The sequence below is a fragment of the Topomyia yanbarensis genome, chromosome 3 (assembly GCF_030247195.1).
Source record: "Topomyia yanbarensis strain Yona2022 chromosome 3, ASM3024719v1, whole genome shotgun sequence".
Classification (NCBI taxonomy): domain Eukaryota; kingdom Metazoa; phylum Arthropoda; class Insecta; order Diptera; family Culicidae; genus Topomyia; species Topomyia yanbarensis.
The window spans coordinates 209,134,418-209,151,152 of NC_080672.1; the positions used below are offsets into that span (position 1 = coordinate 209,134,418).

The following is a 16,735-nucleotide window of genomic DNA, read 5'->3' on the forward strand; positions in this document are numbered from 1 at the left end:
CATGATCGAGTGTCATCGCGTTTAAATTTTAAGTGTGAGCGCTATAAATCATAAATGTGTTGTCCATGAGATCCATATTTATAACAATTGCGGCAACATTAAGTGTCACGTCAATTGAATTTCGGGTGTCAGCAAATTAAATAGTAAATGTTTTGCCCATCACTGCGAATAATGTACACTTATTTACGAAGTTATTTAGCACATAAAATTTAAGTTTCGAACCACATTGAAAACTCAAGAATTTTTCTTTTGTCCTTTAATAAAATAACACTTAAAATTCAAGCGTCCTACGTGATAGTATTATTGACTGTCATTACATATGAATGTTAAGAGTCAGATTATTTAATCATATATGTTTTGCCCATGAAATTCATTATTTTTGACTATTTTGGCAACATCAAGTGTGAAAACACTTAGAGACCCATTTTTTGACAGCTTGAATAACTTCCGAAAATGGGCAATTTGAATACATAAAATGGGTAAAGTTTTTTTTGGCATAGTTAGCATACTTTCTATTCCCGTCTCTTTCCTTCTGCTGTGATTTTTATGCATTTTCATGCATATACTTCTAGTAAGCATTCAATGAGTGGATAGACCGAATTGCCAAGTCCAATGCATGAAATTTACAGCGCCGCCAAACCAACGACACGACCTGAAACTTCATGTAACTTTCTGATGAAAAAGTTTCCGAGTAGTTTACCGCCAGTTACCAGTTCATTGAGTCACCCCCCGAAACAGTTAAAAAAAGAATTCTTCAGCAACACTTCTTTGTTTATTTGATTTTCTGTTGCTGTATAGCAACCATATTATGTTTACAACATATACTCCTTTTCTTCATTGCGAGTTTCGTTTCGCTCGTAATTTTAGTGTGATGTGATTTGAAGCCACCATCAGCTCAAGGTTTTTCCAGTGAATGCGGGTAGACTTACAGTAGCCCCAAAATAGTTTATCGTGAAACCTTCACATTATTGCTGTTACTAAAGGGAAATCAAAAAGGGTTGGACGGGCCCGTAAGCAGACACACCTACGCACACCCCGCAGGGGAAAAAGGAGGAAAAGAGTCCCTTCCAACAATAATATTCCAGTCAAAAGGTAAATAATTTCGCTATACATGCTTTACCCACCTGATGGTTTGTTTTGAGAAGGGTGCGTCAAACTCATATAAGACCTTCTGAAGAAAACAAGTTTCCTTTAAGTGACTTGGGCTGGCTATCCACGTTCCCTCGTCCAGTCCTCAATTCGTATGATACCCTGTTGCTCCCATCCCTTCCCAGTAGTCAATTGTTATATAGTGTGTTTACAGCATTACATGTTATCAGGATAGTGTATCTAATAGAAATTATGATTCATAATGAATATTATATAACAACATGCAATTAATATAACGTATACCATGAATTTAATTATGTTAATGAGCAATATAAAACAAAATAGTGCATATAATGAGTTATGAAATCAAAGGGATAATATTGTGATGATAGAGACAATCCTGTTGCTGGAAATAAATGATAACAGTACAGTAAAGACCCGTTTTATCAGCCTCCTGGTGGATTTACGGCTGATGAAGTGTAGACAATGAAAACCTTGGCTCGCTACCCATAATCGGGTCGTACAATACAAATTTCAATTCTATTTTGCATGTTTCGCATCGATAACATGAAACAGATTTACTCAATAAAGGATTTACTCGAATATTGTTAGGTTGGTCTACTAGCAACCATCAAACAAAGTTTCAGGTGAGGCTAACGAAATAGTGCCAAAAAAATTTCAAGTCGTGTTAGTAAAAACGGGTTTTCACTGCATAATTAAATGAAATTTTCAAGGTAATATAAAGTAACAATCAATAATAAATATTATGAAAGTTCTTTCTATAATTAATATGAACATGGTGAATTCAAGCAATATAGTCAACATCAAACCTGCACACTATTAAGGACTATAAAAGTCCTTATTTGAACTAAAAATTTAACAAACAAACTAAACTGAACGCCAGTAACACCTAGAATGCGACGGCTCCTATAGACGAACTAAATAAAAATATAAATCAGTTATATTCGTATTCCTCATAAACATTATTATTATATGACTCGAGCAATGTTGAACATTCGATAATTCGTGTACACTACATTATCTAAACTTCACTGACTTGTGTGAAAAAATGCAGCGTCTTGTTTGTTACTGAAAAATTGCATTATAAATTATTATATAAGCAATTGAAGATATGAAGTATCAATAATACAATTAGTAACAATACGATAAATAATAATAAAATGTATGGAGTGGGCATATAATAAATTATAATACTAGATTTTTAAAGTACCATCTGTAATAAAGATCTCGCGGCTCTCCTGAAAATCCACCAGCGACGCTATTGAGCTATTCTGTCTCTTGAATGTAGAAGTAAAGCAATCATGTACCCGAAGGATTTGAATGAAACAAATCTTATGAACCCCGTAGCAAGACGTCAGCGCTCAATTGCACGTACTTAGCGTACGCGAAATAAGCGTTATAATTTAATACTAGCAATCCGGCATACATTCCTAAAGCGAACCCTACACGAGACAAGGATATTGTCAATATATCCACTGACAAAACCACTCCAATACATCAGCCCCATTTGATTTGTGTAGCGGACCCTCCACGTTTAGCAACATTGACAACAAATCGACTACCGACCAACGTACTGATGTCGCCAGAGCACCCCCAAAACACTGACTGCACGAAAATTCAAAGCAGACCCTTCACGAGACAGGAATATTGTCAATAAAAAGAAAGACAAAACCACTTCAATACGTCAATCGCATTTGATTTCTAAATGAACAATATGTTCACTGATCCATATATTGATTAACAATCGATCCACTGACAACCCCTCCGCTCGCGCAAGGTCCGCTAATGCTTGAGCTTGTGCGACTCTCCATTCGTGCAAAGCCCGCTATATAGGATTAACGCATTGAAAGAGTCCCGTCTACATCTCCACCGACAACACCCTCATCCTGCTTATGGAATCAATACCTTCAAGACACTATCACACCATCAATACATCGCTAAATATTCGATCTACTGACAATACCTCCGCCCGAGCAGGATCCGCTTGAGGGAACCCCGTAGAGCACAGAATATATACCTAGGGGCAGATCACTCTAAGAATGTATAACAAATTTGCATCAAATTAGAAAAAATGCATTTAATTTCCATTTTTGCATCAGCTTGGAACTCCCTCGCAGAAAAGTTTGTTTAACAAACGTCCTACGCTGATCCACTTTGTTCGACGTTTTGTTAAATGTAGGGCTAGTTTTTCTGTAGGGTTTTGACGTCTTACACGCAACGCAAACAATATTGCACGCAACGCAAAATCATTGCGCGCAACGCAAAATACATTATGAATTTCTATTTTGATGGAAATAAATGCATTTAATTTCGCTGATTTTTAAAAATGCATCACAAGTGATCTGCCCCTAGATATATACGCACATACCTAAACGAGAGCATTTTTTTCTCTTGTTCATTCCCACTATGTACTTTGCTCCGGAGCCCGTCGTCCAAATGCTGTAAATATGTATGCTTATTACGTTATACTCAGGCTGCCTGCCGCTCGTAGAAACACGCGATCCATCTGTTGATAAATGGGCAACGTTGGGAGAGACAAAAGTGAAGAAAAAGCAAACCCGATTGCACAGGCGAATATGTGCTCGCGTTCGTATGTGAATGAGCCATATTCGTGTTTGTACGCGAAATGCGGGTACAGAATGAGCACATGGTGTTTGGTTTGCATTTCTCTATAAGGAATAGAACTTATATACAAAATCCAATTGGAATTTTCTCACCCGCTTAGGGCATGTTCAGGAGCGTTTTATTTTGTATAGGAGTTTCAAAGTAGAATTGAAACTGAAACATTCACATCCCCAGCAGAGCGTTTTGTTTTATAATTTCGAACAGTTTTGTTTTAAAATTTAAAACTGTTATACGACTCCGTTCTATTTGTTGCTGATTTTGAAACACGTTTATAACTGTGTTTTAAATACATGGAAAGTATTCAGCACAGACACTTAGACCCGATAGACCGGGGAAAAATAAATTTGATTGCAGTAACGCTGAAGGCATGGCGAGACATGAATTTTAAACTGAATAGAACACCCGCTAAAACTGCTGCTGGGGACAGCAAGTTACAGTTTTAAAAAATTTCAGTTTTATTTTATAGAACTGTCAAAATTATGAATCTAAAACTGAAACACTCCTGAACATGCCTTAGCAGCCGTCAGGATGGACACCTCAGTAGGCCAGTTTTATGGTAAGAGTTGTGGTATATTATTATATTATATATTAATTATGCCTTTAACTATCGAAAAAATCAAAAAATCTGCGAACTGCTCATTTCACCCCATATGCTGATGATCCATCTTGCCTCATTTCCCCATATTTTTACACCATTTGGATGAATTTCAAGTGGGGAATGAAAAAAGATGCCAGATCTCCAAATTTATCAGCAAATCTGCAGATTATTCAATTACACTGCAGATTTTTTGCAGACTTCAGATATTTCGTAATACTTAGCCTTTAACATTAAATTTCAACAAGTATTTAACATTTTGGATTATTTAAAAAATCATCGCACTTCTTTCCTCCCTCAATTATCTTGCAGAAGTTTGCAGACTTTGCAGATTTATACTGCATGCTATTGCATAAATCGATCTGGCAACCGCGATACCACAATAATTCATTCAACACTGTCAAATTTGAAACATCAAGACGGTCCAACACTTGCCCGCTTTACCTTCCAGACTGAATGCGGAATGCAATCTTACTCGAATGCTCGATTTTACTAGTGCTCGATCTGCTCGAATGACCCGATTGGCAGTGACGTTTTACTTTGCGTTTCATTTTCGCCCGTGTTGAGATTGGGTGAGTGCGGAATTTTGCAGTGCGCGCCATTTTGTTGTTTTGACTATAACATTAATGAATGCGACATGCAAAGTTTCATAAAACTGATAAGTAATAATTGATGACTAATTTTTCGTGATATTTAGTTTAATACTTTTCGTTTTCATTTCTTAAGCGATGGAATATTGAGGTATGAATATCAGTAGCAATCCTGTTCTGTGCCAAACTGATTCGTGGACAAATTTAATGGGTCCAGTTGCAAAATTGTCCCGTGAGACCGAGCGCTGTTTCTCTGTTGTGATAAATTATCGGTGGGCATTGGAAAGAAGTATCCGTTTCTCAGTGGGCCCTGCAGTTTGTTGATTGCAAACAACGCTTTTTTCCGATTTCGAATAATGCTCAGTGACTGGACACTCGTGGCATTGGAACTCTGCTGAGAAGGACTTTTTTGACTAATATAAATGTGAATCAAAAAGGTAAGTTTCGGAAATATAACGATATCACTACTCCGTTTCATATGAAACGAAAACTTTCAATTTCGTTTCCATATGATGGTTTCTTTCTGGGGACCTGAACATCAGTCTAAAGATCCACATTTATTTCAACCCCAAAACAGAAAGTCAGCTTGAGTAGTTTGATGAAGAGTAAAATTCCATTTAAAGCATAGGCTGAACTGTTATGTACAAAGACAAATGGGTTTGGTACCGTTCCGCATAAAAGGTATGTCGCCGTTATGGAATTGGGACTCAAAAGTTTTCTGCATAAACATTGAAAGCTTGTCTATGCAGAAAACTTTACAGCAAATTAAATCTAGGGTGTGATTTGTATTTTTATTTTAACTTCATTACGAGAGCCTGTTAGTTTACACTGTATTTCAGGCCAAGGAAATAGGATGGTTTGACAATTGGATAGTTAGAGGTACATATTTTGTTAGTCTAGGGAATTTGGTTTTTAAGCGCGGCTTTAAAAGTGGTCATCGTTGGTTGCTGTCTTGTAGTTAGCGGAAGTCCATTCCATATGAGTGCTCCATGGATTATTGGACTTTTCCTGCTGGAGGTTGTGTTGTGGGGCACCTAAAATCTACGTGTGCGTTTGCAACGACCTCGTTGCAGATGTGTGATGTATGCAGGAGATTCACCGTTGTATCCTTGTTTTATGAAGCAACATATGCGGTGCATATAATTTTCTTGTAGGCTGTGTCCCAGGATTGAGTTGCGTACCAATGCTGTTGTTTCTCGTCGTTTAATGTTGTGGGTGAAAGGTTTTGCTGATTTAAAACAACACTCAAGCTGCCCTTTGAGCATTGCTGACAACTCAGGGTAGTAGACAACATCGGCGTTAGTGAAGGAAGGCATGATCACAGACTGCACCAGCTTCTTTCGCGTAGGAAGTGATAGAACAGCTGCAAATCGTCGGAATGTGCTCAGAGTACCGAAAACTTTTGCGATCACACTGTTGATCTGCGGGGTCCACCTGAGGTTACAGTTCATTTGAAGACCGAGGTTAGTGATCTTCTTGGACAGAGGAAGGGTTACCACATATACAGATTATTCTGCATTTTACCGATTTTTCAAGATAATGTACGACCAAGATTCTGTATATACAGATTACAGATTTTTGGCTAAAAACAGATTTTCAGTGTAGGTTTGTAGTACCCAGCATATCAGAATTTCGAATATCACTGAAAAAGCATCCTATGCAGTTCAGACCTTCAGCAACCGCTAAAGCGTCATTCATTCGTTATCGAGCACTCAGTCGAGATAGAAGTCTTTTGTCATCGGTCCGTACACTCTATAGCGACAAATAGTGTTAATCCGCGTTCAAGGTTATTTGCACACTCTACGCCTAGTTGAGGTTTCAGTATTTTTTCCCTTCTTTTGTGTTTCTGTTTCTGAGTACCGTTAGCCGGTCAGTGAAGTGAAGCAGTGTTCTTCTAGTAAGCCGTCTGGATACCGTTACTTACACAAGCTAAGTATTAGTTTTCGTTTCCCCTTCTTGGTTGTCTTAATAACGTGCACTGGGCAATAGGCCCGTGCAAAAATGACTTCCCCTGACGGCGGTTCATCTCAAGGTGAGATGGACGTCGAAATAAAATCGGCTCCCCGGCTCAAGGTATATCCGAGCTCGGCCACCGGGCCATTTGTGATCTTCTTTCGGACCAAAGAAAAAAAGTGTTTGAATCTGTTGCAGATTTCTCGAGTTCTGACGGATCGATATTCGGCCGTGACAGAAATATCGAAAATTCGCCCTGATAAGCTTCGGGTGGTGGTTAACAGTTCAACTCAGGCAAACGATATTGCTGGCTACGAGCCCTTTACGAAGGAGTACAGGGTGTATATTCCAGCTAGCAGGGTTGAAGTCAGTGGGGTAGTTTCCGATTCGAGTCTGAATTGCGAGGACCTGCTAAAATATGGGACTGGCTGTTTCAAAGACCCCATGCTTAAGCCAGTGAAGATACTGGAATGCAAACGTTTGCATTCAGCATCAGTCGCAGCTGACGGCAAGAAAATATACGTCAACTCAGACTCTTATCGGGTGACCTTCGCTGGCTCTGCCCTGCCCAATTACCTCCTCTTTGACAAGGTTCGTCTACCTGTTCGCCTCTTTGTACCGCGGGTCATGAACTGTACTAATTGCAAACCATTGAGACACACAGCCTCCCATTGTAGCAATAAAGCCCGCTGTGGGAAATGCGGTGGGAATCATGCGGATGATTCCTATGGTAGAGATGTCGAAAAGTGTCTACTATGGGGGAAACCCACATGATCTCCCTTCATGTCCTGCGTACAAACAGCGCGAGGAAAATCTTATGCGTTCCCTTCAGGGACGCTCTAAGCGATCTTTTGCAGAAATGCTCAAGATAGCTACGCCACCTGTCTCTACGAACATCTTTACCAACTTGTCTACTGACGAAGGCGACTGTGATGAACCCCAGGAGGGAACATCTTCTGCTGTGCCTAGAAGTAGTAGAAAAAGGAAGAACATTTCCTCTTCCAAGCTTCGTCGTAAAGGCCAGAAGGTGTCTCTTTATGGTCCCCCTAACATAACTACTCAAGGAACTACTGGTGCAAAACCGAAGCAAGTCGCCCCCGGTCTCAGTAACCTGAGCTCAGAAAAGGAGTTCCCAGCACTTCCAGGAACATAAAAACCCCATATCTCAGCCAGAGAAAGAAAACAGTGCTGGCTTAATAAATTTCTCTGACATTGTGGACCGTATTCTTACAGCGTTAAACATCTCTGACCCCTTTAAAAGTATCTTGATAAGCTTTCTCCCCACAGTAAAAACATTTTCGATGCAGTTCACTGCGAAATGGCCCCTTCTTTCAGCGATTGTATCCTTCGATGGCTAATTCATCGAACGAGGTCACGGATTTAATCACTGTTCTACAGTGGAATTGCAGAAGCATTATCCCGAAAATCGATTCGTTTAAAATCTTACTAAATAATTTGAAATGCGATGCATTTGCCCTATGCGAGACATGGCTCACTTCAGAAATAACCCTACACTTCCACGATTTTAATATTATTCGCTTGGATCGAGAAGACTCTTACGGAGGAGTACTTTTGGGGATCAAAAAGTGCTATTCTTTCAATCGGATCGACCTCCCCTCGACACCAGGCATTGAAGTTGTCGCTTGCCAAACCAGAATTAAAGGCAAAGACCTTTGCATTGCTTCCACCTACATCCCCCCTAGAGCCTCAGTTAGCCACTGACGGCTTTGCGATATTGCGGAACTCCTCCCCGCACTGAGGCTAGTTTTAGGTGACTTCAACTCCCATGACACGGCATGGGGTTGCCTTCATGACGATAATCGATCTACCCTACTCCATGAGCTTTGCGACAACTTCAATATGACTATTTTGAATACGGGTGAAATGACACGAATTCCTGCCCCTCCAGCGCGACCGAGCGCCTTAGATCTGTCCCTCTGCTCGACATCGCTGCGGTTAGATTGCATGTGGAAGGTAGTCTCTGATCCCCACGGCAGCGACCATCTGCCAATCGTAATTAATATTGCTAACGGTTCAGGGCCACCGAATACAATCAATGTTTCGTATGACCTCACACGAAATATTGATTGGAAGAGCTACGCGTCCGCGATATCCGACAAAATCGAGTGCACTCAAGAGCTTCCTCCAGAGGAAGAGTACGGGTTTCTGGCTGGCTTGATTCTCGATACCGCGATTCAAGCTCAGACTAAACGCGTACCAGACGCGAACTCACGCGGGCGTCCTCCCAATCCATGGTGGGACAAAGAATGCTCAGACGTGTACGCGGACAAGGCCGCTGCGTATAAGACCTTCTGGGATGACGGGCGGCCAGCTAGCTATCGACAGTACGCGATGGCGGAAACGCGCATGAAGAGTTTGATAAAAGCCAAAAAACGTAGCTACTGGCGCCGGTTCGTCGACGGACTAACGAGAGAAACATCGATGAGCTTTGGAGTACGGCCCGGCGCTTACGAAACCGAAACAGTACTAATGAGAGCGTGGAATATTCAAACCGTTGGATATTCGATTTTGCCAAGAAGGTTTGTCCGGATTCCGCCCCGGCACAGAAGATCTACCGCGCCGCGTCCCCTCACAATAACGCGAACGAAACACCGTTTTCGATGGTGGAGTTCTCACTTGCTCTCTTATCATGTAACAATAAAGCCCCAGGGCCAGACAGAATCAAATTTAACTTGTTACAGAATCTGCCAGACTCTACCAAGAGACGCTTGTTGAATTTATTTAATAAGTTTCTTGAGGGTAATATTGTCCCTCATGACTGGAGGCAAGTGAAGGTCATCGCCATTCAAAAACCAGGAAAACCAGCCTCCGACCACAACTCGTATCGACCGATTGCGATGCTGTCCTGTATCCGAAAGTTGTTCGAGAAAATGATCTTGTTTCGCCTCGATAATTGGGTTGAAGCAAATGGCTTACTGTCAGATACACAATTTGGTTTCCGCAAAGGCAAAAGGACGAACGATTGTCTTGCGTTGCTCTCAACAGAAATTCAAATGGCTTATGCTAGCAAAGAGCGGATGGTATCAGTTTTCCTAGATATAAAGGGAGCTTTTGATTCAGTTTCTATCAAAATTCTTTCTGAGAAGCTGCACCAGCATGGTCTTCCACCGACTCTAAACAACTTTTTGCTAAACTTACTGTCTGAAAAACATATGCATTTTTCGCATGGTGATTTATCGACATCACGAATTAGCTACATGGGTCTTCCCCAGGGCTCATGTCTAAGCCCCCTTCTCTATAACTTTTACGTGAATGACATTGACGAATGTCTTGTCAATTCCTGCACGCTAAGGTAGCTTGCAGATGACGGTGTGGTCTCTATTACAGGTCCCAAAGCCGTCGATCTGCAAGGACCATTGCAAGATACCTTGGACAATTTGTCTGCTTGGGCCCTCCAGCTAGGTATCGAGTTCTCCACGGAGAAAACTGAGCTAGTCGTATTTTCAAGGAAGCGTCAACCAGCGCAACTACAGCTTCAATTAATGGGTCAAACTATTGCTCAGGTTTCAACATTCAAATATCCTGGGGTCTGGTTCGACTCTAAAGGAACCTGGGGATGTCACATTAGGTATCTGAAACAGAAGTGCCAACAAAGGATCAACTTTCTCCGTACAATAACCGGAACATGGCTGGGTGCCCACCCAGGAGACCTGATCAGGCTGTACCAAACAACAATATTGTCGGTGATGGAGTACGGGAGTTTCTGTTTCCGCTCCGCTGCGAACATACATCAAACTAGAGCGAATCCAATATTGTTGTTTGCGTATTACTTTGGGTTGCATGCACTCGACACATACGATGAGTTTAGAAGTGCTGGCGGGCGTCGGGCGTTAGTAATTGCAAATTTCGAAAGGCTTGTCGAGCTCAATTCTCAAACCCGATTTATGTCCTTGTACTTCGATTACATGGCACAAAATATCAATCCTTCATACTATCCCAACCGTGTCAATCTCTTTCATGTTTCTGATTCAACTGTATTCTTCGACACATTCATGAAAGATGAGATTCGTGGAATCCCGGATCACATACGTCCGCAAGTGATCCCAAGCATCTTTCATAGTAAATTTCGAGAAGTCGACTGCAACAAGATGTTTTACACCGACGGGTCAAGCCACGACGGCTCCACTGGCTTCAACTGGCACAACTCAATCGAGGCTCTCCGTTCAATGAAACCTAGAAAGCACATTCCATATTTTCTGGGGAAAATCTGGGAGCGTCTGCGTGCTTTGTCTGTAAGATCGTACAAGATTACCTTAGTTTGGGTTCCTTCGCATTGCTCCATTCCAGGTGATGAAGAAGCGGACTCTTTAGCTAAGGTGGCTTTACAAGGTGACATATATGAAAGACCAATTAGCTTCAGCGAATTTTTCAGTATTATTCATCAGAGAACCCTCGAAAGTTGGCAAACTTCATGGAGCAATGGTGAACTGGGAAGGTGGCTACATTCGATAATCCCTAAGGTATCGACGAAACCTTGGTTCAGGAGGATGGATGTGGGTCGGGATTTCATTCGCGTGATGTCTCGGCTCATGTCCAATCACTACACGCTGGACGCACATCTCCGGCGTATTGGGCTCGTGGATAGCGGTATCTGCGCTTGTGGCGACGGTTATCACGAAATCGAACATGTTGTCTGGGCATGCGCCGAGTACTGTTCTGCCAGATCTCAACTATTCGATTCCCTTCGGGCCCGAGGAAGATCACCCAATGTCCCGGTTCGAGATGTACTAGCAAGCCGCGATATTCTCTACATGTCCCTTATATACACGTTCCTCAAAACCATCAATATCCAAATTTAAATGCCCCTATCTTTTCTCTTATCATTCCCAGAAGTGCCCTCTTCCGCCTACCGTACCCCAACGATGGTTTGATATGACTCCAAGACGAGACAAAACATCTGTCGAATGAACCAACAACACGAGATCTACAGTACAACATCACACGCGCAGCGCGGTGTGTTTCCGATCCGTATCTGAGCCGTACTACGAAATCGTCTGGAGGAACCCCTGCCGGCTCGAGGAAAACCGCCCGGCGTCCCAATACTTGGACGCTTACCCTACACTCCTCTGCCACTCCACGAGGTATCAATAGCGATAGGTACCAACATTCTACGCTACGACCCTCCCATCTCGGCTCTATTCACTTTCTCTTCTGCCATGCTTCGGTGTGACTATCGCGGATGCCACCAGCTGTGCCACACTTGCCTCAGCATGAGCAGACCATTCGCTCACTTCTCCGCGTTCAGCCCTTTCCGCTCTAACTAACCAATCACAAGTTAGTCATGCGCATCAGATGCTCTGCAACCTGCAGGAAATCTGAGTGGTTGCAGTCGAGACTTGGTTCCACTTCTCCACCGCTTGACACATCCTCTGCATAAGGGTATCAGGGGTTGTGTCCCTGCCGCAGACGTCTAGCATTACCCTTCTTGCGACGTCGAAACGAGGACATACGAACAGTATGTGCTCCGCAGTTTCATCGACACCTCGGCAGTCAGGGCATACGGAAGCCTCCGCGTGCCCAAACCTGTGGAGGTACTGTCAGAAGCAGCCATGGCCTGACAGGAATTGTGTCAGATGGAAGTGAACTTCCCCATGGGGTCTACCCACCCAGTTCGATATGTTAGGTATCAGCCGGTGGGTCCACCTACCTTCCGAGGAGTTATCCCACTAACGCTACCATCTAGCGACCGAAGCCACCCTGGTACGCTTGTGGACTCCTCTAGTGCCACGCATCTCAAACTACTCCTCGTCTTCCCGGATGACCAGCCGGACTGGTATCATGCTCGCTATCATGCAGAATGCATCGTGTGATACCGTGCGGTAGGCAGATATCACGCTGAGACACATCACGCGGTAGGTGCTCTCCAGTTTCCGAAGGTAACTGATTACTCCCAGTGCTCTCGCCCAGGACGGGCCGCCGTACCTAAGGATGGATACGGCAACGCCTGCCAGTAACCTACGTCTGCTGGCGCACACCTTAGAGCTGTTGGACATCATCCTCGACAATGCCGCCACAGCCGTCGAAGCCCTCTTGCACGCATAGTCGACATAGCTGCAGAAGGTCAGCTTGTCATCTATGATGACCCCAAGAATCTTCAGAATCTTCGCTTTGAAGTGATCACGACTTCTCCCACTTGGATAACTGCATGTTGTACCGACTTGTGGTTGTTAACGATAACCACCTCCGTCTTATGTTGAGCGAGCTCCAGGCCTCTCGCGCTCATCCATTCCGCCACAGTGCTGATCGCGTGTGCTGCAGTCAGTTCTATCTCGGGGATTGACTCCCCGTAGCCCACCAAGGTTAGATCATCGGCGAAGCCGAAGATCTCGACACCAGGAGGGAGCTTTAGACTGTCAAATTTAAGCATTGAGTTATTTGACGTCTAGGACACCGATACAGTTGCAATGTGTTGATAAAACCTACAGCTGAATCGTCCAGTAAACGTCTTGTGGAATGCCTAATACAGAGCAATCGATTCAACTCTGCATAACAAGACTTGAAGTTTAATGATCAAGAGTCGGTGCAATATTTTTTGCATGCCAGAATAATTACAAAATACAAATCCCCCCTACCTCCTTCAATGCTACGTCATTTATGGATGAAGCCATAGTTCAACTTTGCGTAACTGTTCTTTATAAACTGCGATGACCCTGAGTGCGAAGCCCATCTACACTCATATCCTATTGTCACTCTTTTAATTAAAAATAAAAAAAACCTATTTTAATTCACCTAGTAGTGCAATTATGCCTTTCTCATTTCCCAAACTTTATTGTGAACATGTCTACTACATTCTTAGTACACTTTGCACCTATATACCCACCAGGCTTACCAGGCACGAACTTGATGCACTACGTGTCGACGCTGCAACACTTGAAGCAAAACTGCCATACAATTAGCTTAATCAGCATTAGTTAAATGTTCCTTTCTTCTAACATATTTTGACATGTGAGAGTGAGTGTGTGGAAGAAGGTAAACCGAACCGACCCCCTGCTTATTTTGATATGCGTGGTTGGTGAGAAAAAGATAGGTCCGTAGAAAGGTGGAATGGGGTGGTAGTTTGAAGGAACTGAGATGGGAAGGGATCTGGAGGGGGTTTTATTGGGGGCAGGGGCAGGGGAAGGTTGTGTGATATGAGAAAAGAAAGGATAGCCACTTGCCTTACACCCTAGCTACGCACCTGTTAATTCCAGACAACCTATTTTAGTAAAAAAAATGATGAATTGAGATTGCGTTGCAGATTTCAGAGAGATGGCATAACGTTTCCATATGAGAAAGGCACAAATGTGTCAAATCAACTAAGTCCAAACAAGACAGTTCTCATAACAAAAAAATTTGGAGTTACCTCACATCTCGACGTTTTGTGTATTTTAAAGACATTTGGCTCTATAATTAGAAATTAAATTTTTAAATTTTCCTTTACTCCCCTTTTTGAACATTTTCCAGTTTCTGCTTGTATGGAATCAAGAATCTTCGTAGTGGGCCAAAATGGCCAAAGCGGTTGGATTACTTGGATTCGCCACTCTAGATCAATAATGACTGATCTAGAGTGGCGAATCCAAGTAATTTTGCACCCATTTCAATGTTTTACATAGTTTTTAAATATCATGGTGGTACCAGTTGCTGTGTGGCCGCACTCTTCAACCCGCGGAAATACAGAACTGGATCTCCAACCCATAAAAAACCAATCGTGGTCGATCGAAAGACTGTACCTTTCATTTGAGATTAAATTTGTGCAAATCGTTTCAGCCATCATTATATGAGAAAGGCAAAAAGGAGCAAAATTCCAAAAAGTTGACACTGATTTTTGCTTTATTTGGAGGTTTGTCTCACCGATGGTACTGGAAGTGAAACGCTGCCGGTTTCAAGCATGCTGAAGCACATGTGATGCAGAAAATTCGCATTTTGTCGCCCGTGGAACAACAAACACAATGTAATGATGTACCTCCGAGAACTTCAAGTTCGGTTCATTCGCATACAAAAGATTTCCTATGATATTTGCACCTCGACAGATATGCCAGTTTTTAAATGTCCTGATCACCGAATATGGGGTGCATGTTCGTACGATCGTTTTTCGGGCTAACCATTTCTAAATTACAAAGGAGAGTCGAAATATCAGTTAGACGATGCTGCCCATTGACAGTTCAAGGGGCTGACTGTCCTAGCGTATTACTATCAAGCGGCATAGTTTTGCTGATGAACCAGATGGATTGTTACTATGCTAGCGCTGCTTCCCATCAGTTTTCATTCATCTCAATGTAGACGTTAAACATTAATGTATCGACAAATACGACAAGAGCATAAAAGATATGAACGAAATCAAGTTCAATAAAAAATCTATGGGAGCTCATGATCGAATTCATTACGATACAAGCGGTAGGGAATTTCACGTAACCCGTCAAGCATCACAAATTTTATTTGTCCGCTGCAACTGGAATATCGAATATACTTCCTGGAATCAACTCATCTTTCTATCAATAAGATAAAAGGTAAATAATCGAATTGTAGTATTACAAACCTCTACATTTTTCTGCTTTTCAGTGGTTTTTTAATTGGAACATAATCCATACGCACAGTGGCACCTTTAAACACATTTGTTTTAGGATCGAAAGATGCTCAACCGCCACGCCGCCCTACGCGGCTCGCTCGGTACAAACCCAACAAGAAATGCCACTATACCACAATTTTCGAAGAAAAGCTGGCAGCGGATCTACCATATGATGGGCACCAAGCGTTCCATGATGAAGCGTAAGATTAGATTAAATTTACGTTGTACGACGCATATATAATTATAATATATTATATTCTAGTTTGTTCCATCCACTACATACAAACCGGATATCTCTAATCAGCTATAACTGGTAGCTGCAATCAAAGAAATTGTGAAGAAACAGTGTACAACGCGATCCATGAAAAAATCTTGTGCCAAAATAAATGAAAATAATTTGCATATCGTTTTTTTTTCATTTTTGCCTAATCCAAGTCATAACAAACACTAAAAAAAGAAAGAAAAAGAAGAAAACGAAACGTCAAGTCAGTCCGCATTTTCTTACTCGATTCCGAATGATTTCCAAATCAACCGATTGGCGGCGAAATTTCATTCGGAATCGGTTGTTGCACTGGATTCGGATTCCATTATGGATCCATTCAGGAATCCATATGGAATCATGACTGACTTTTTTTCGCTCATTCGGAATCGATTCGGAATTTATTCGGATCTGGCTATGTGGGTGCCCGGTCAAACCATTCGGAATTTGATTCGGAATTCTGAATGGAGTCAGTATGGATTCCAAATCAAATGCAACAACCGATTCTGAGTCGGAATCGGTTGTTGCATTTGATTTGGAATCCATAATGACTCCATTCAGAAATCCGAACCGGTTCCGGAATGAGTTTAACTGGGTGGTTTCTAGTGCAGCCGTCGTAGAGTGCGGATAGTTGTAGCAAAATGACGTGAGTATTTTTTAAAATTTTTGTGCTCAATATTTTGTAATATTAGTCTATTATCCCGCACATCAATTTCCATTTTGTTTTGCTTCAAGTAGGATCCACTCGCGTTTTTCGAAAGAACCGAGGAAATATACGAGTCTGCGAGGCAAATTTTGCAGCTTTCGGATGGTAAGATGAATGTTTATTTCAACCAAGTAGAAGACGAAAGATGTTCATCCTTTTCTTATTGCAGAATTTAATCCAACCATCCTGCTAACACTCTGTCGTCATTCGTAACCCAACTTTGTACCGGGAAACAAGTGCTTTTTGTTCTCTCCGGTGTGGTTTAGTTTTGTTCGGTGGTACGAAGGTGCTTGCTGTGGCAGAGGCTGCAGTAAAGCATTACTAATAAACA

At 42.1% G+C, this 16,735-nt stretch overlaps 1 long non-coding RNA gene across 2 annotated transcripts; it reads left to right on the forward strand.

Annotated features, from left to right (window-relative positions):
• The first annotated feature begins 872 nt into the window (after positions 1–872).
• Positions 873–15,820, forward strand: LOC131690675 (uncharacterized). 2 transcript variants are annotated; one of them, XR_009305620.1, is made up of 5 exons: positions 4,952–4,992; positions 5,057–5,357; positions 14,714–15,380; positions 15,433–15,639; positions 15,702–15,820. It is a non-coding gene; the product is annotated as an uncharacterized LOC131690675 (long non-coding RNA). The 2 variants fall into 2 exon arrangements; XR_009305619.1 differs by lacking the exons at positions 4,952–4,992; positions 5,057–5,357 and adding an exon at positions 873–1,092.
• Positions 15,821–16,735: the final 915 nt, after the last annotated feature.